Below are 21,793 nucleotides of genomic sequence, written 5' to 3' on the forward strand. Positions count from 1 at the left end.
CTTCTTTCTGTTCTGTGCATTCAACTAACAGAGTTGAACCTTACTTTTGATCGAGCCGTTCTGAAACACTCTTTCTGTAGAAACTGCAATTGGACATTCTGAGCGCAAAGAGGCCTATATTGGGAAAAAGAATGTCTACAAATAAAAACTACACAGAAGAATTGTGTGAAACTTCTTTCTGTTCTGTTTGTTCAACTAAAAGAGTTGAACCTTAGTTTTGATTGAGCCGTTCTGAAACACTCTTTCTGTAGGAAATGCAAGTGGAGATTCGGAGCGCTAAGAGGGTAATAGTGGAAAAAGGAATGTCTCCAAATATAAACTACACAGAATCATTCTGTGAAACTTCTTTCTGATCTGTGCATTCAGCTAACAGAGTTAAAACATACTTTTGATTGAGCAGATCTGAACACTCTTTCTGTAGAAAATGCAACTGGACATTTGGAGCGCTAAGAGAATAGTAGTGGAAAAAGGAATATATTCAAATATAAACTACACAGAAGCATTCTGTGAAACTTCTTTCTGATCTGAGCATTCAGCTAACAGAGTTAAACCATACTTTTGATTGAGCAGTTTTGAAACACTCTGTCTGTAGAAAATGCAACTGGACATTCGTAGCGCTAAGTGGGTAATAGTGGAAAAAAGAATATGTTCAAATATAAACTACACAGAAGGATTGTATGAAACTTCTTTCTGTTCTGTGCATTCAACTAGCAGAGTTGAACCTTACTTTTGATTGAGCCTTTCTGAAACACTCTTTCTGTAGAAACTGCAATTGGACATTCTGAGCGCTAAGAGGCCTCTATTGGGAAAAATAATATCTTCAAATAAAAACTACACAGAAGCATTGTGTGAAACTTATTTCTGATATGTTCATTAAGCTAACAGAGTTAAACCATACTTTTGATTGCGCAGTTCTGAACACTCTTTCTGTAGAAAATGCAAGTGGACATTCGGAGCGCTAAGAGGGTAATAGTGGAAAAAGGAATATATTCAAATATAAACTACACAGTAGCATTCTGTGAAAATTCTTTCTGTTCTGTGCATTCAACTAACAGAGTTGAACCTTACTTTTGATTGAGCCGTTCTGAAACACTCTTTCTGTAGAAACTGCAGTTGGACATGCTAAGCGCTAAGAGGCCTACATTGGGAAAAAGAATATCTTCAAATAAAAACAACACAGATGCATTCTGTGAAACTTATTTCTGATCTGTAAATTCAGTTAACAGAGATAAAACATATTTTTGATTGAGCAGTTATGAAACACTCTTTTTGTAGAAAATGCAAGTGGAGATTCGGAGCGCTAAGAGGGTAATAGTGGAAAAAGGAATGTCTTCAAATATAAACTACACAGAATCATTCGGTGAAACTTCTTTCTGATCTGTGCATTCAGCTAACAGAGTTAAACCATACTTTTGATTGAGCAGATCTGAACACTCTTTCTGTAGAAAATGCAACTGGACATTTGGAGCGCTAAGAGCGTAGTAGCGGAAAAAGGAATATATTCAAATATAAACTACACAGAAGCATTCTGTTAAACTTCTTTCTGATCTGAGCATTCAGCTAACAGAGTTAAACCATACTTTTGATTGAGCAGTTTTGAAACACTCTGTCTGTAGAAAATGCAACTGGACATTCGTAGCGCTAAGTGGGTAATAGTGGAAAAAAGAATATGTTCAAATATAAACTACACAGAAGCATTGTATGAAACTTCTTTCTGTTCTGTGCATTCAACTAACAGCGTTGAACCTTACTTTTGACTGAGCCGTTCTGAAACACTCTTTCTGTAGAAACTGCAATTGGACATTCTGAGCGCTAAGAGGCCTATATTGGGAAAAAGAATGTCTACAAATAAAAACTACACAGAAGAATTGTGTGAAACTTCTTTCTGTTCTGTTTGTTCAACTAAAAGAGTTGAACCATAGTTTTGATTGAGCCGTTCTGAAACACTCTTTCTGTAGAAAATGCAAGTGGAGATTCGGAGCGCTAAGAGGGTAATAGTGGAAAAAGGAATGTCTCCAAATATAAACTACGCAGAATCATTATGTGAAACTTCTTTCTGATCTGTGCATTCAGCTAACAGAGTTAAACCATACTTTTGATTGAGCAGATCTGAACACTCTTTCTGTAGAAAATGCAACTGGACATTTGGAGCGCTAAGAGAGTAGTAGTGGAAAAAGGAATATATTCAAATATAAACTACACAGAAGCATTCTGTGAAACTTCTTTCTGATCTGAGCATTCAGCTAACAGAGTTAAACCATACTTTTGATTGAGCAGTTTTGAAACACTCTGTCTGTAGAAAATGCAACTGGACATTCGTAGTGCTAAGTGGGTAATAGTGGAAAAAAGAATATGTTCAAATATAAACTACACAGAAGCATTGTATGAAACTTCTTTCTGTTCTGTGCATTCAACTAACAGAGTTGAACCTTACTTTTGATTGAGCCTTTCTGAAACACTCTTTCTGTAGAAACTGCAATTGGACATTCTGAGCGCTAAGAGGCCTCTATTGGGAAAAATAATATCTTCAAATAAAAACTACACAGAAGCATTGTGTGAAACTTATTTCTGATATGTTCATTAAGCTAACAGAGTTAAACCATACTTTTGATTGCACAGTGCTGAACCCTCTTTCTGTAGAAAATGCAAGTGGACATTCGGAGCGCTAAGAGGGTAATAGTGGAAAAAGGAATATATTCAAATATAAACTACACAGTAGCATTCTGTGAAAATTCTTTCTGTTCTGTGCATTCAACTAACAGAGTTGAACCTTACTTTTGATTGAGCCGTTCTGAAACACTCTTTCTGTAGAAACTGCAATTGGACATGCTAAGCGCTAAGAGGCCTACATTGGGAAAAAGAATATCTTCAAATAAAAAATACACAGATGCATTCTGTGAAAATTATTTCTGATCTGTAAATTCAGTTAACAGAGATAAAACTTATTTTTGATTGAGCAGTTATGAAACACTCTTTTTGTAGAAAATGCAAGTGGAGATTCGGAGCGCTAAGTGGGTAATAGTGGAAAAAGGAATGTCTTCAAATATAAACTACACAGAATCATTCGGTGAAACTTCTTTCTGATCTGTGCATTCAGCTAACAGAGTTAAACCATACTTTTGATTGAGCAGATCTGAACACTCTTTCTGTAGAAAATGCAACTGGACATTTGGAGCGCTAAGAGCGTAGTAGTGGAAAAAGGAATATATTCAAATATAAACTACACAGAAGCATTCTGTCAAACATCTTTCTGATCTGAGCATTCAGCTAACAGAGTTAAACCATACTTTTGATTGAGCAGTTTTGAAACACTCTGTCTGTAGAAAATGCAATTGGACATTCGTAGTGCTAAGTGGGTAATAGTGGAAGAAAGAATATGTTCAAATATAAACTACACAGAAGCATTGTATGAAACTTCTTTCTGTTCTGTGCATTCAACTAACAGAGTTGAACCTTACTTTTGACTGAGCCGTTCTGAAACACTCTTTCTGTAGAAACTGCAATTGGACATTCTGAGCGCTAAGAGGCCTATATTGCGAAAAAGAATGTCTACAAATAAAAACTACACAGAAGAATTGTGTGAAACTTCTTTCTGTTCTGTTTGTTCAACTAAAAGAGTTGAACCTTAGTTTTGATTGAGACGTACTGAAACACTCTTTCTGTAGAAAATGCAAGTGGAGATTCGGAGCGCTAAGAGGGTAATAGTGGAAAAAGGAATGTCTCCAAATATAAACTACACAGAATCATTCTGTGAAACTTCTTTCTGATCTGTGCATTCAGCTAACAGAGTTAAACCATACTTTTGATTGAGCAGATCTGAACACTCTTTCTGTAGAAAATGCAACTGGACATTTGGAGCGCTAAGAGAGTAGTAGTGGAAAAAGTAATATATTCAAATATAAACTACACAGAAGCATTCTGTGAAACTTCTTTCTGATCTGAGCATTCAGCTAACAGAGTTAAACTATACTTTTGATTGAGCAGTTTTGAAACACTCTGTCTGTAGAAAATGCAACTGGACATTCGTAGTGCTAAGTGGGTAATAGTGGAAAACAGAATATGTTCAAATATAAACTACACAGAAGCATTGTATGAAACTTCTTTCTGTTCTGTGCATTCAACTAACAGAGTTGAACCTTACTTTTGATTGAGCCTTTCTGAAACACTCTTTCTGTAGAAACTGCAATTGGACATTCTGAGCGCTAAGAGGCCTATATTGGGAAAAATAATATCTTCAAATAAAAACTACACAGAAGCATTGTGTGAAACTTATTTCTGATATGTTCATTAAGCTAACAGAGTTAAACCATACTTTTGATTGCGCAGTGCTGAACCCTCTTTCTGTAGAAAATGCAAGTGGACATTCGGAGCGCTAAGAGGGTTATAGTGGAAAAAGGAATATATTCAAATATAAACTACACAGTAGCATTCTGTGAAAATTCTTTCTGTTCTGTGCATTCAACTAACAGAGTTGAACCTTACTTTTGATTGAGCCGTTCTGAAACACTCTTTCTGTAGAAACTGCAATTGGACATGCTAAGCGCTAAGAGGCCTACATTGGGAAAAAGAATATCTTCAAATAAAAACTACACAGATGCATTCTGTGAAACTTATTTCTGATCTGTAAATTCAGTTAACAGAGATAAAACATATTTTTGATTGAGCAGTTATGAAACACTCTTTTTGTAGAAAATGCAAGTGGAGATTCGGAGCGCTAAGAGGGTAATAGTGGAAAAAGGAATGTCTTCAAATATAAACTACACAGAATCATTCGGTGAAACTTCTTTCTGATCTGTGCATTCAGCTAACAGAGTTAAACCATACTTTTGATTGAGCAGATCTGAACACTCTTTCTGTAGAAAATGCAACTGGACATTTGGAGCGCTAAGAGCGTAGTAGTGGAAAAAGGAATATATACAAATATAAACTACACAGAAGCATTCTGTGAAACTTCTTTCTGATCTGAGCATTGAGCTAACAGAGTTAAACCATACTTTTGATTGAGCAGTTTTGAAACTGTCTGTAGAAAATGCAACTGGACATTCGTAGCGCTAAGTGGGTAATAGTGGAAAAAAGAATATGTTCAAATATAAACTACACAGAAGCATTGTATGAAACTTCTTTCTGTTCTGTGCATTCAACTAACAGAGTTGAACCTTACTTTTGATTGAGCCGTTCTGAAACACTCTTTCTGTAGAAACTGCAATTGGACATTCTGAGCGCAAAGAGGCCTATATTGGGAAAAAAATGTCTACAAATAAAAACTACACAGAAGAATTGTGTGAAACTTCTTTCTGTTCTGTTTGTTCAACTAAAAGAGTTGAACCTTAGTTTTGATTGAGCCGTTCTGAAACACTCTTTCTGTAGAAAATGCAAGTGGAGATTCGGAGCGCTAAGAGGGTAATAGTGGAAAAAGGAATGTCTCCAAATATAAACTACACAGAATCATTCTGTGAAACTTCTTTCTGATCTGTGCATTCAGCTAACAGAGTTAAACCATACTTTTGATTGAGCAGATCTGAACACTCTTTCTGTAGAAAATGCAACTGGACATTTGGAGCGCTAAGAGAATAGTAGTGGAAAAAGGAATATATTCAAATATAAACTACACAGAAGCATTCTGTGAAACTTCTTTCTGATCTGAGCATTCAGCTAACAGAGTTAAACCATACTTTTGATTGAGCAGTTTTGAAACACTCTGTCTGTAAAAAATGCAACTGGACATTCGTAGTGCTAAGTGGGTAATAGTGGAAAAAAGAATATGTTCAAATATAAACTACACAGAAGCATTGTATGAAACTTCTTTCTGTTCTGTGCATTCAACTAACAGAGTTGAACCTTACTTTTGATTGAGCCTTTCTGAAACACTCTTTCTGTAGAAACTACAATTGGACATTCTGAGCGCTAAGAGGCCTCTATTGGGAAAAATAATATCTTCAAATAAAAACTACACAGAAGCATTGTGTGAAACTTATTTCTGATATGTTCATTAAGCTAACAGAGTTAAACCATACTTTTGATTGCACAGTGCTGAACCCTCTTTCTGTAGAAAATGCAAGTGGACATTCGGAGCGCTAAGAGGGTAATAGTGGAAAAAGGAATATATTCAAATATAAACTACACAGTAGCATTCTGTGAAAATTCTTTCTGTTCTGTGCATTCAACTAACAGAGTTGAACCTTACTTTTGATTGAGCCGTTCTGAAACACTCTTTCTGTAGAAACTGCAATTGGACATGCTAAGCGCTAAGAGGCCTACATTGGGAAAAAGAATATCTTCAAATAAAAAATACACAGATGCATTCTGTGAAACTTATTTCTGATCTGTAAATTCAGTTAACAGAGATAAAACTTATTTTTGATTGAGCAGTTATGAAACACTCTTTTTGTAGAAAATGCAAGTGGAGATTCGGAGCGCTAAGTGGGTAATAGTGGAAAAAGGAATGTCTTCAAATATAAACTACACAGAATCATTCGGTGAAACTTCTTTCTGATCTGTGCATTCAGCTAACAGAGTTAAACCATACTTTTGATTGAGCAGATCTGAACACTCTTTCTGTAGAAAATGCAACTGGACATTTGGAGCGCTAAGAGCGTAGTAGTGGAAAAAGGAATATATTCAAATATAAACTACACAGAAGCATTCTGTGAAACATCTTTCTGATCTGAGCATTCAGCTAACAGAGTTAAACCATACTTTTGATTGAGCAGTTTTGAAACACTCTGTCTGTAGAAAATGCAACTGGACATTCGTAGCGCTAAGTGGGTAATAGTGGAAAAAAGAATATGTTCAAATATAAACTACACAGAAGCATTGTATGAAACTTCTTTCTGTTCTGTGCATTCAACTAACAGCGTTGAACCTTACTTTTGATTGAGCCGTTCTGAAACACTCTTTCTGCAGAAACTGCAATTGGTCATTCTGAGCGCTAAGAGGCCTATATTGGGAAAAAGAATGTCTACAAATAAAAACTACACAGAAGAATTGTGTGAAACTTCTTTCTGTTCTGTTTGTTCAACTAAAAGTGTTGAACCATAGTTTTGATTGAGCCGTTCTGAAACACTCTTTCTGTAGAAAATGCAAGTGGAGATTCGGAGCGCTAAGAGGGTAATAGTGGAAAAAGGAATGTCTCCAAATATAAACTACACAGAATCATTCTGTGAAACTTCTTTCTGATCTGTGCATTCAGCTAACAGAGTTAAACCATACTTTTGATTGAGCAGATCTGAACACTCTTTCTGTAGAAAATGCAACTGGACATTTGGAGCGCTAAGAGAGTAGTAGTGGAAAAAGGAATATATTCAAATATAAACTACACAGAAGCATTCTGTGAAACTTCTTTCTGATCTGAGCATTCAGCTAACAGAGTTAAACCATACTTTGGATTGAGCAGTTTTGAAACACTCTGTCTGTAGAAAATGCAACTGGACATTCGTAGCGCTAAGTGGGTAATAGTGGAAAAAAGAATATGTTCAAATATAAACTGCACAGAAGCATTGTATGAAACTTCTTTCTGTTCTGTGCATTCAACTAACAGAGTTCAACCTTACTTTGATTGAGCCGTTCTGAAACACTCTTTCTGTAGAAACTGCAATTGGACATTCTGAGCGCTAAGAGGCCTCTATTGGGAAAAATAATATCTTCAAATAAAAACTACACAGAAGCATTGTGTGAAACTTATTTCTGATATGTTCATTAAGCTAACAGAGTTAAACCATACTTTTGATTGCGCAGTGCTGAACCCTCTTTCTGTAGAAAATGCAAGTGGACATTCGGAGCGCTAAGAGGGTAATAGTGGAAAAAGGACTATATTCAAATATAAACTACACAGTAGCATTCTGTGAAAATTCTTTCTGTTCTGTGCATTCAACTAACAGAGTTGAACCTTACTTTTGATTGAGCCGTTCTGAAACACTCTTTCTGTAGAAACTGCAATTGGACATGCTAAGCGCTAAGAGGCCTACTTTGGGAAAAAGAATATCTTCAAATAAAAACTACACAGATGCATTCTGTGAAACTTATTTCTGATCTGTAAATTCAGTTAACAGAGATAAAACATATTTTTGATTGAGCAGTTATGAAACACTCTTTTTGTAGAAAATGCAAGTGGAGATTCGGAGCGCTAAGAGGGTAATAGTGGAAAAAGGAATGTCTCCAAATATAAACTACACAGAATCATTCTGTGAAACTTCTTTCTGATCTGTGCATTCAGCTAACAGAGTTAAACCATACTTTTGATTGAGCAGATCTGAACACTCTTTCTGTAGAAAATGCAACTGGACATTTGGAGCGCTAAGAGAGTAGTAGTGGAAAAAGGAATATATTCAAATATAAACTACACAGAAGCATTCTGTGAAACTTCTTTCTGATCTGAGCATTCAGCTAACACAGTTAAACCATACTTTTGATTGAGCAGTTTTGAAACACTCTGTCTGTAGAAAATGCAACTGGACATTCGTAGCGCTAAGTGGGTAATAGTGGAAAAAAGAATATGTTCAAATATAAACTACACAGAAGCATTGTATGAAACTTCTTTCTGTTCTGTGCATTCAACTAACAGAGTTGAACCTTACTTTTGATTGAGCCGTTCTGAAACACTCTTTCTGTAGAAACTGCAATTGGACATTCTGAGCGCTAAGAGGCCTATATTGGGAAAAAGAATGTCTACAAATAAAAACTACACAGAAGAATTGTGTGAAACTTCTTTCTGTTCTGTTTGTTCAACTAAAAGAGTTGAACCTTAGTTTTGATTGAGCCGTTCTGAAACACTCTTTCTGTAGAAAATGCAAGTGGAGATTCGGAGCGCTAAGAGGGTAATAGTGGAAAAAGGAATGTCTCCAAATATAAACTACACAGAATCATTCTGTGAAACTTCTTTCTGATCTGTGCATTCAGCTAACAGAGTTAAAACATACTTTTGATTGAGCAGATCTGAACACTCTTTCTGTAGAAAATGCAACTGGACATTTGGAGCGCTAAGAGAATAGTAGTGGAAAAAGGAATATATTCAAATATAAACTACACAGAAGCATTCTGTGAAACTTCTTTCTGATCTGAGCATTCAGCTAACAGAGTTAAACCATACTTTTGATTGAGCAGTTTTGAAACACTCTGTCTGTAGAAAATGCAACTGGACATTCGTAGCGCTAAGTGGGTAATAGTGGAAAAAAGAATATGTTCAAATATAAACTACACAGAAGGATTGTATGAAACTTCTTTCTGTTCTGTGCATTCAACTAGCAGAGTTGAACCTTACTTTTGATTGAGCCTTTCTGAAACACTCTTTCTGTAGAAACTGCAATTGGACATTCTGAGCGCTAAGAGGCCTCTATTGGGAAAAATAATATCTTCAAATAAAAACTACACAGAAGCATTGTGTGAAACTTATTTCTGATATGTTCATTAAGCTAACAGAGTTAAACCATACTTTTGATTGCGCAGTTCTGAACACTCTTTCTGTAGAAAATGCAAGTGGACATTCGGAGCGCTAAGAGGGTAATAGTGGAAAAAGGAATATATTCAAATATAAACTACACAGTAGCATTCTGTGAAAATTCTTTCTGTTCTGTGCATTCAACTAACAGAGTTGAACCTTACTTTTGATTGAGCCGTTCTGAAACACTCTTTCTGTAGAAACTGCAATTGGACATGCTAAGCGCTAAGAGGCCTACATTGGGAAAAAGAATATCTTCAAATAAAAACAACACAGATGCATTCTGTGAAACTTATTTCTGATCTGTAAATTCAGTTAACAGAGATAAAACATATTTTTGATTGAGCAGTTATGAAACACTCTTTTTGTAGAAAATGCAAGTGGAGATTCGGAGCGCTAAGAGGGTAATAGTGGAAAAAGGAATGTCTTCAAATATAAACTACACAGAATCATTCGGTGAAACTTCTTTCTGATCTGTGCATTCAGCTAACAGAGTTAAACCATACTTTTGATTGAGCAGATCTGAACACTCTTTCTGTAGAAAATGCAACTGGACATTTGGAGCGCTAAGAGCGCAGTAGTGGAAAAAGGAATATATTCAAATATAAACTACACAGAAGCATTCTGTTAAACTTCTTTCTGATCTGAGCATTCAGCTAACAGAGTTAAACCATACTTTTGATTGAGCAGTTTTGAAACACTCTGTCTGTAGAAAATGCAACTGGACATTCGTAGCGCTAAGTGGGTAATAGTGGAAAAAAGAATATGTTCAAATATAAACTACACAGAAGCATTGTATGAAACTTCTTTCTGTTCTGTGCATTCAACTAACAGCGTTGAACCTTACTTTTGACTGAGCCGTTCTGAAACACTCTTTCTGTAGAAACTGCAATTGGACATTCTGAGCGCTAAGAGGCCTATATTGGGAAAAAGAATGTCTACAAATAAAAACTACACAGAAGAATTGTGTGAAACTTCTTTCTGTTCTGTTTGTTCAACTAAAAGAGTTGAACCATAGTTTTGATTGAGCCGTTCTGAAACACTCTTTCTGTAGAAAATGCAAGTGGAGATTCGGAGCGCTAAGAGGGTAATAGTGGAAAAAGGAATGTCTCCAAATATAAACTACACAGAATCATTATGTGAAACTTCTTTCTGATCTGTGCATTCAGCTAACAGAGTTAAACCATACTTTTGATTGAGCAGATCTGAACACTCTTTCTGTAGAAAATGCAACTGGACATTTGGAGCGCTAAGAGAGTAGTAGTGGAAAAAGGAATATATACAAATATAAACTACACAGAAGCATTCTGTGAAACTTCTTTCTGATCTGAGCATTCAGCTAACAGAGTTAAACCATACTTTTGATTGAGCAGTTTTGAAACACTCTGTCTGTAGAAAATGCAACTGGACATTCGTAGTGCTAAGTGGGTAATAGTGGAAAAAAGAATATGTTCAAATATAAACTACACAGAAGCATTGTATGAAACTTCTTTCTGTTCTGTGCATTCAATTAACAGAGTTGAACCTTACTTTTGATTGAGCCTTTCTGAAACACTCTTTCTGTAGAAACTGCAATTGGACATTCTGAGCGCTAAGAGGCCTCTATTGGGAAAAATAATATCTTCAAATAAAAACTACACAGAAGCATTGTGTGAAACTTATTTCTGATATGTTCATTAAGCTAACAGAGTTAAACCATACTTTTGATTGCACAGTGCTGAACCCTCTTTCTGTAGAAAATGCAAGTGGACATTCGGAGCGCTAAGAGGGTAATAGTGGAAAAGGAATATATTCAAATATAAACTACACAGTAGCATTCTGTGAAAATTCTTTCTGTTCTGTGCATTCAACTAACAGAGTTGAACCTTACTTTTGATTGAGCCGTTCTGAAACACTCTTTCTGTAGAAACTGCAATTGGACATGCTAAGCGCTAAGAGGCCTACATTGGGAAAAAGAATATCTTCAAATAAAAAATACACAGATGCATTCTGTGAAACTTATTTCTGATCTGTAAATTCAGTTAACAGAGATAAAACTTATTTTTGATTGAGCAGTTATGAAACTCTCTTTTTGTAGAAAATGCAAGTGGAGATTCGGAGCGCTAAGTGGGTAATAGTGGAAAAAGGAATGTCTTCAAATATAAACTACACAGAATCATTCGGTGAAACTTCTTTCTGATCTGTGCATTCAGCTAACAGAGTTAAACCATACTTTTGATTGAGCAGATCTGAACACTCTTTCTGTAGAAAATGCAAGTGGACATTTGGAGCGCTAAGAGCGTAGTAGTGGAAAAAGGAATATATTCAAATATAAACTACACAGAAGCATTCTGTGAAACATCTTTCTGATCTGAGCATTCAGCTAACAGAGTTAAACCATACTTTTGATTGAGCAGTTTTGAAACACTCTGTCTGTAGAAAATGCAATTGGACATTCGTAGCGCTAAGTGGGTAATAGTGGAAAAAAGAATATGTTCAAATATAAACTACACAGAAGCATTGTATGAAACTTCTTTCTGTTCTGTGCATTCAACTAACAGAGTTGAACCTTACCTTTGACTGAGCCGTTCTGAAACACTCTTTCTGTAGAAACTGCAATTGGACATTCTGAGTGCTAAGAGGCCTATATTGCGAAAAAGAATGTCTACAAATAAAAACTACACAGAAGAATTGTGTGAAACTTCTTTCTGTTCTGTTTGTTCAACTAAAAGAGTTGAACCTTAGTTTTGATTGAGACGTACTGAAACACTCTTTCTGTAGAAAATGCAAGTGGAGATTCGGAGCGCTAAGAGGGTAATACTGGAAAAAGGAATGTCTCCAAATATAAACTACACAGAATCATTCTGTGAAACTTCTTTCTGATCTGTGCATTCAGCTAACAGAGTTAAACCATACTTTTGATTGAGCAGATCTGAACACTCTTTCTGTAGAAAATGCAACTGGACATTTGGAGCGCTAAGAGAGTAGTAGTGGAAAAAGTAATATATTCAAATATAAACTACACAGAAGCATTCTGTGAAACTTCTTTCTGATCTGAGCATTGAGCTAACAGAGTTAAACCATACTTTTGATTGAGCAGTTTTGAAACTGTCTGTAGAAAATGCAACTGGACATTCGTAGCGCTAAGTGGGTAATAGTGGAAAAAAGAATATGTTCAAATATAAACTACACAGAAGCATTGTATGAAACTTCTTTCTGTTCTGTGCATTCAACTAACAGAGTTGAACCTTATTTTTGATTGAGCCGTTCTGAAACACTCTTTCTGTAGAAACTGCAACTGGACATTCTGAGCGCAAAGAGGCCTATATTGGGAAAAAAATGTCTACAAATAAAAACTACACAGAAGAATTGTGTGAAACTTCTTTCTGTTCTGTTTGTTCAACTAAAAGAGTTGAACCTTAGTTTTGATTGAGCCGTTCTGAAACACTCTTTCTGTAGAAAATGCAAGTGGAGATTCGGAGCGCTAAGAGGGTAATAGTGGAAAAAGGAATGTCTCCAAATATAAACTACACAGAATCATTCTGTGAAACTTCTTTCTGATCTGTGCATTCAGCTAACAGAGTTAAACCATACTTTTGATTGAGCAGATCTGAACACTCTTTCTGTAGAAAATGCAACTGGACATTTGGAGCGCTAAGAGAATAGTAGTGGAAAAAGGAATATATTCAAATATAAACTACACAGAAGCATTCTGTGAAACTTCTTTCTGATCTGAGCATTCAGCTAACAGAGTTAAACCATACTTTTGATTGAGCAGTTTTGAAACACTCTGTCTGTAGAAAATGCAACTGGACATTCGTAGCGCTAAGTGGGTAATAGTGGAAAAAAGAATATGTTCAAATATAAACTACACAGAAGCATTGTATGAAACTACTTTCTGTTCTGTGCATTCAACTAGCAGAGTTGAACCTTACTTTTGATTGAGCCTTTCTGAAACACTCTTTCTGTAGAAACTGCAATTGGACATTCTGAGCGCTAAGAGGCCTCTATTGGGAAAAATAATATCTTCAAATAAAAACTACACAGAAGCATTTTGTGAAACATTTCTGATATGTTCATTAAGCTAACAGAGTTAAACCATACTTTTGATTGCGCAGTTCTGAACACTCTTTCTGTAGAAAATGCAAGTGGACATTCGGAGCGCTAAGAGGGTAATAGTGGAAAAAGGAATATATTCAAATATAAACTACACAGTAGCATTCTGTGAAAATTCTTTCTGTTCTGTGCATTCAACTAACAGAGTTGAACCTTACTTTTGATTGAGCCGTTCTGAAACACTCTTTCTGTAGAAACTGCAATTGGACATGCTAAGCGCAAAGAGGCCTACATTGGGAAAAAGAATATCTTCAAATAAAAACTACACAGATGCATTCTGTGAAACTTATTTCTGATCTGTAAATTCAGTTAACAGAGATAAAACATATTTTTGATTGAGCAGTTATGAAACACTCTTTTTTTAGAAAATGCAAGTGGAGATTCGGAGCGCTAAGAGGGTAATAGTGGAAAAAGGAATGTCTTCAAATATAAACTACACAGAATCATTCGGTGAAACTTCTTTCTGATCTGTGCATTCAGCTAACAGAGTTAAACCATACTTTTGATTGAGCAGATCTGAACACTCTTTCTGCAGAAAATGCAACTGGACATTTGGAGCGCTAAGAGCGTAGTAGTGGAAAAAGGAATATATTCAAATATAATCTACACAGAAGCATTCTGTTAAACTTCTTTCTGATCTGAGCATTCAGCTAACAGAGTTAAACCATACTTTTGATTGAGCAGTTTTGAAACACTCTGTCTGTAGAAAATGCAACTGGACATTCGTAGCGCTAAGTGGGTAATAGTGGAAAAAAGAATATGTTCAAATATAAACTACACAGAAGCATTGTATGAAACTTCTTTCTGTTCTGTGCATTCAACTAACAGCGTTGAACCTTACTTTTGATTGAGCCGTTCTGAAACACTCTTTCTGTAGAAACTGCAATTGGTCATTCTGAGCGCTAAGAGGCCTATATTGGGAAAAAGAATGTCTACAAATAAAAACTACACAGAAGAATTGTGTGAAACTTCTTTCTGTTCTGTTTGTTCAACTAAAAGTGTTGAACCATAGTTTTGATTGAGCCGTTCTGAAACACTCTTTCTGTAGAAAATGCAAGTGGAGATTCGGAGCGCTAAGAGGGTAATAGTGGAAAAAGGAATGTCTCCAAATATAAACTACACAGAATCATTCTGTGAAACTTCTTTCTGATCTGTGCATTCAGCTAACAGAGTTAAACCATACTTTTGATTGAGCAGATCTGAACACTCTTTCTGTAGAAAATGCAACTGGACATTTGGAGCGCTAAGAGAATAGTAGTGGAAAAAGGAATATATTCAAATATAAACTACACAGAAGCATTCTGTGAAACTTCTTTCTGATCTGAGCATTCAGCTAACAGAGTTAAACCATACTTTTGATTGAGCAGTTTTGAAACACTCTGTCTGTAGAAAATGCAACTGGACATTCGTAGCGCTAAGTGGGTAATAGTGGAAAAAAGAATATGTTCAAATATAAACTACACAGAAGCATTGTATGAAACTACTTTCTGTTCTGTGCATTCAACTAGCAGAGTTGAACCTTACTTTTGATTGAGCCTTTCTGAAACACTCTTTCTGTAGAAACTGCAATTGGACATTCTGAGCGCTAAGAGGCCTCTATTGGGAAAAATAATATCTTCAAATAAAAACTACACAGAAGCATTTTGTGAAACATTTCTGATATGTTCATTAAGCTAACAGAGTTAAACCATACTTTTGATTGCGCAGTTCTGAACACTCTTTCTGTAGAAAATGCAAGTGGACATTCGGAGCGCTAAGAGGGTAATAGTGGAAAAAGGAATATATTCAAATATAAACTACACAGTAGCATTCTGTGAAAATTCTTTCTGTTCTGTGCATTCAACTAACAGAGTTGAACCTTACTTTTGATTGAGCCGTTCTGAAACACTCTTTCTGTAGAAACTGCAATTGGACATGCTAAGCGCAAAGAGGCCTACATTGGGAAAAAGAATATCTTCAAATAAAAACTACACAGATGCATTCTGTGAAACTTATTTCTGATCTGTAAATTCAGTTAACAGAGATAAAACATATTTTTGATTGAGAAGTTATGAAACACTCTTTTTGTAGAAAATGCAAGTGGAGATTCGGAGCGCTAAGAGGGTAATAGTGGAAAAAGGAATGTCTTCAAATATAAACTACACAGAATCATTCGGTGAAACTTCTTTCTGATCTGTGCATTCAGCTAACAGAGTTAAACCATACTTTTGATTGAGCAGATCTGAACACTCTTTCTGCAGAAAATGCAACTGGACATTTGGAGCGCTAAGAGCGTAGTAGTGGAAAAAGGAATATATTCAAATATAATCTACACAGAAGCATTCTGTTAAACTTCTTTCTGATCTGAGCATTCAGCTAACAGAGTTAAACCATACTTTTGATTGAGCAGTTTTGAAACACTCTGTCTGTAGAAAATGCAACTGGACATTCGTAGCGCTAAGTGGGTAATAGTGGAAAAAAGAATATGTTCAAATATAAACTACACAGAAGCATTGTATGAAACTTCTTTCTGTTCTGTGCATTCAACTAACAGCGTTGAACCTTACTTTTGATTGAGCCGTTCTGAAACACTCTTTCTGTAGAAACTGCAATTGGTCATTCTGAGCGCTAAGAGGCCTATATTGGGAAAAAGAATGTCTACAAATAAAAACTACACAGAAGAATTGTGTGAAACTTCTTTCTGTTCTGTTTGTTCAACTAAAAGTGTTGAACCATAGTTTTGATTGAGCCGTTCTGAAACACTCTTTCTGTAGAAAATGCAAGTGGAGATTCGGAGCGCTAAGAGGGTAATAGTGGAAAAAGGAATGTCTCCAAATATAAACTACACAGAATCATTCTGTGAAACTTCTTTCTGATCTGTGCATTCAGCTAACAGAGTTAAACCATACTTTTGATTGAGCAGATCTGAACACTCTTTCTGTAGAAAATGCAACTGGACATTTGGAGCGCTAAGAGAGTAGTAGTGGAAAAAGGAATATATTCAAATATAAACTACACAGAAGCATTCTGTGAAACTTCTTTCTGATCTGAGCATTCAGCTAACAGAGTTAAACCATACTTTTGATTGAGCAGTTTTGAAACACTCTGTCTGTAGAAAATGCAATTGGACATTCGTAGCGCTAAGTGGGTAATAGTGGAAAAAAGAATATGTTCAAATATAAACTACACAGAAGCATTGTATTAAACTTCTTTCTGTTCTGTGCATTAAACTAACAGAGTTGAACCTTACTTTTGACTGAGCCGTTCTGAAACACTCTTTCTGTAGAAACTGCAATTGGACATTCTGAGTGCTAAGAGGCCTATATTGCGAAAAAGAATGTCTACAAATAAAAACTACACAGAAGAATTGTGTGAAACTTCTTTCTGTTCTGTTTGTTCAACTAAAAGAGTTGAACCTTAGTTTTGATTGAGACGTACTGAAACACTCTTTCTGTAGAAAATGCAAGTGGAGATTCGGAGCGCTAAGAGGGTAATAGTGGAAAAAGGAATGTCTCCAAATATAAACTACACAGAATCATTATGTGAAACTTCTTTCTGATCTGTGCATTCAGCTAACAGAGTTAAACCATACTTTTGATTGAGCAGATCTGAACACTCTTTCTGTAGAAAATGCAACTGGACATTTGGAGTGCTAAGAGAGTAGTAGTGGAAAAAGGAATATATTCAAATATAAACTACACAGAAGCATTCTGTGAAACTTCTTTCTGATCTGAGCATTCAGCTAACAGAGTTAAACTATACTTTTGATTGAGCAGTTTTGAAACACTCTGTCTGTAAAAAATGCAACTGGACATTCGTAGTGCTAAGTGGGTAATAGTGGAAAAAAGAATATGTTCAAATATAAACTACACAGAAGCATTGTATGAAACTTCTTTCTCTTCTGTGCATTCAACTAACAGAGTTGAACCTTACTTTTGATTGAGCCTTTCTGAAACACTCTTTCTGTAGAAACTGCAATTGGACATTCTGAGCGCTAAGAGGCCTATATTGGGAAAAATAATATCTTCAAATAAAAACTACACAGAAGCATTGTGTGAAACTTATTTCTGATATGTTCATTAAGCTAACAGAGTTAAACCATACTTTTGATTGCGCAGTGCTGAACCCTCTTTCTGTAGAAAATGCAAGTGGACATTCGGAGCGCTAAGAGGGTTATAGTGGAAAAAGTAATATATTCAAATATAAACTACACAGTAGCATTCTGTGAAAATTCTTTCTGTTCTGTGCATTCAACTAACAGAGTTGAACCTTACTTTTGATTGAGCCGTTCTGAAACACTCTTTCTGTAGAAACTGCAATTGGACATGCTAAGCGCTAAGAGGCCTACATTGGGAAAAAGAATATCTTCAAATAAAAACTACACAGATGCATTCTGTGACACTTATTTCTGATCTGTAAATTCAGTTAACAGAGATAAAACATATTTTTGATTGAGCAGTTATGAAACACTCTTTTTGTAGAAAATGCAACTGGAGATTCGGAGCGCTAAGAGGGTAATAGTGGAAAAAGGAATGTCTTCAAATATAAACTACACAGAATCATTCGGTGAAACTTCTTTCTGATCTGTGCATTCAGCTAACAGAGTTAAACCATACTTTTGATTGAGCAGATCTGAACACTCTTTCTGTAGAAAATGCAACTGGACATTTGGAGCGCTAAGAGCGTAGTAGTGGAAAAAGGAATATATTCAAATATAAACTACACAGAAGCATTCTGTGAAACTTCTTTCTGATCTGAGCATTCAGCTAACAGAGTTAAACCATACTTTTGATTGAGCAGTTTTGAAACTGTCTGTAGAAAATGCAACTGGACATTCGTAGCGCTAAGTGGGTAATAGTGGAAAAAAGAATATGTTCAAATATAAACTATACAGAAGCATTGTATGAAACTTCTTTCTGTTCTGTGCATTCAACTAACAGAGTTGAACCTTACTTTTGATTGAGCCGTTCTGAAACACTCTTTCTGTAGAAACTGCAATTGGACATTCTGAGCGCAAAGAGGCCTATATTGGGAAAAAAATGTCTACAAATAAAAACTACACAGAAGAATTGTGTGAAATTTCTTTCTGTTCTGTTTGTTCAACTAAAAGAGTTGAACCTTAGTTTTGATTGAGCCGTTCTGAAACACTCTTTCTGTAGAAAATGCAAGTGGAGATTTGGAGCGCTAAGAGGGTAATAGTGGAAAAAGGAATGTCTCCAAATATAAACTACACAGAATCATTCTGTGAAACTTCTTTCTGATCTGTGCATTCAGCTAACAGAGTTAAACCATACTTTTGATTGAGCAGATCTGAACACTCTTTCTGTAGAAAATGCAACTGGACATTTGGAGCGCTAAGAGAATAGTAGTGGAAAAAGGAATATATTCAAATATAAACTACACAGAAGCATTCTGTGAAACTTCTTTCTGATCTGAGCATTCAGCTAACAGAGTTAAACCATACTTTTGATTGAGCAGTTTTGAAACACTCTGTCTGTAGAAAATGCAACTGGACATTCGTAGTGCTAAGTGGGTAATAGTGGAAAAAAGAATATGTTCAAATATAAACTACACAGAAGCATTGTATGAAACTTCTTTCTGTTCTGTGCATTCAACTAACAGAGTTGAACCTTACTTTTGATTGAGCCTTTCTGAAACACTCTTTCTGTAGAAACTGCAATTGGACATTCTGAGCGCTAAGAGGCCTCTATTGAGAAAAATAATATCTTCAAATAAAAACTACACAGAAGCATTGTGTGAAACTTATTTCTGATATGTTCATTAAGCTAACAGAGTTAAACCATACTTTTGATTGCACAGTGCTGAACCCTCTTTCTGTAGAAAATGCAAGTGGACATTCGGAGCGCTAAGAGGGTAATAGTGGAAAAAGGAATATATTCAAATATAAACTACACAGTAGCATTCTGTGAAAATTCTTTCTGTTCTGTGCATTCAACTAACAGAGTTGAACCTTACTTTTGATTGAGCCGTTCTGAAACACTCTTTCTGTAGAAACTGCAATTGGACATGCTAAGCGCTAAGAGGCCTACATTGGGAAAAAGAATATCTTCAAATAAAAAATACACAGATGCATTCTGTGAAACATATTTCTGATCTGTAAATTCAGTTAACAGAGATAAAACTTATTTTTGATTGAGCAGTTATGAAACACTCTTTTTGTAGAAAATGCAAGTGGAGATTCGGAGCGCTAAGTGGGTAATAGTGGAAAAAGGAATGTCTTCAAATATAAACTACACAGAATCATTCGGTGAAACTTCTTTCTGATCTGTGCATTCAGCTAACAGAGTTAAACCATACTTTTGATTGAGCAGATCTGAACACTCTTTCTGTAGAAAATGCAACTGGACATTTGGAGCGCTAAGAGCGTAGTAGTGGAAAAAGGAATATATTCAAATATAAACTACACAGAAGCATTCTGTGAAACATCTTTCTGATCTGAGCATTCAGCTAACAGAGTTAAACCATACTTTTGATTGAGCAGTTTTGAAACACTCTGTCTGTAGAAAATGCAATTGGACATTCGTAGCGCTAAGTGGGTAATAGTGGAAAAAAGAATATGTTCAAATATAAACTACACAGAAGCATTGTATGAAACTTCTTTCTGTTCTGTGCATTCAACTAACAATGTTGAACCTTACTTTTGACTGAGCCGTTCTGAAACACTCTTTCTGTAGAAACTGCAATTGGACATTCTGAGTGCTAAGAGGCCTATATTGCGAAAAAGAATGTCTACAAATAAAAACTACACAGAAGAATTGTGTGAAACTTCTTTCTGTTCTGTTTGTTCAACTAAAAGAGTTGAACCTTAGTTTTGATTGAGACGTACTGAAACACTCTTTCTGTAGAAAATGCAAGTGGAGATTCGGAGCGCTAAGAGGGTAATAGTGGAAAAAGGAATGTCTCCAAATATAAACTACACAGAATCATTCTGTGAAACTTCTTTCTGATCTGTGCATTCAGCTAACGGAGTTAAACCATACTTTTGATTGAGCAGATCTGAACACTCTTTCTGTAGAAAATGCAACTGGACATTTGGAGCGCTAAGAGAGTAGTAGTGGAAAAAGAAATATATTCAAATATAAACTACACAGAAGCATTCTGTGAAACTTCTTTCTGATCTGAGCATTCAGCTAACAGAGTTAAACTATACTTTTGATTGAGCAATTTTGAAACACTCTGTCTGTAGAAAATGCAACTGGACATTCGAAGTGCTAAGTGGGTAATAGTGGAAAAAAGAATATGTTCAAATATAAACTACACAGAAGCATTGTATGAAACTTCTTTCTGTTCTGTGCATTCAACTAACAGAGTTGAACCTTACTTTTGATTGAGCCTTTCTGAAACACTCTTTCTGTAGAAACTGCAATTGGACATTCTGAGCGCTAAGAGGCCTATATTGGGAAAAATAATATCTTCAAATAAAAACTACACAGAAGCATTGTGTGAAACATATTTCTGATATGTTCATTAAGCTAACAGAGTTAAACCATACTTTTGATTGCGCAGTGCTGAACACTCTTTCTGTAGAAAATGCAAGTGGACATTCGGAGCGCTAAGAGGGTTATAGTGGAAAAAGGAATATATTCAAATATAAACTACACAGTAGCATTCTGTGAAAATTCTTTCTGTTCTGTGCATTCAACTAACAGAGTTGAACCTTACTTTTGATTGAGCCGTTCTGAAACACTCTTTCTGTAGAAACTGCAATTGGACATGCTAAGCGCTAAGAGGCCTACATTGGGAAAAAGAATATCTTCAAATAAAAACTACAGAGATGCATTCTGTGAAACTTATTTCTGATCTGTAAATTCAGTTAACAGAGATAAAACATATTTTTGATTGAGCAGTTATGAAACACTCTTTTTGTAGAAAATGCAAGTGGAGATTCGGAGCGCTAAGAGGGTAATACTGGAAAAAGGAATGTCTTCAAATATAAACTACACAGAATCATTCGGTGAAACTTCTTTCTGATCTGTGCATTCAGCTAACAGAGTTAAACCATACTTTTGATTGAGCAGATCTGAACACTCTTTCTGTAGAAAATGCAACTGGACATTTGGAGCGCTAAGAGCGTAGTAGTGGAAAAAGGAATATATTCAAATATAAACTACACAGAAGCATTCTGTGAAACTTCTTTCTGATCTGAGCATTCAGCTAACAGAGTTAAACCATACTTTTGATTGAGCAGTTTTGAAACACTCTGTCTGTAGAAAATGCAACTGGACATTCGTTGCGCTAAGTGGGTAATAGTGGAAAAAAGAATAT

This window comes from Symphalangus syndactylus, chromosome 6 (assembly GCF_028878055.3).
Source record: "Symphalangus syndactylus isolate Jambi chromosome 6, NHGRI_mSymSyn1-v2.1_pri, whole genome shotgun sequence".
NCBI lineage: Eukaryota > Metazoa > Chordata > Mammalia > Primates > Hylobatidae > Symphalangus > Symphalangus syndactylus.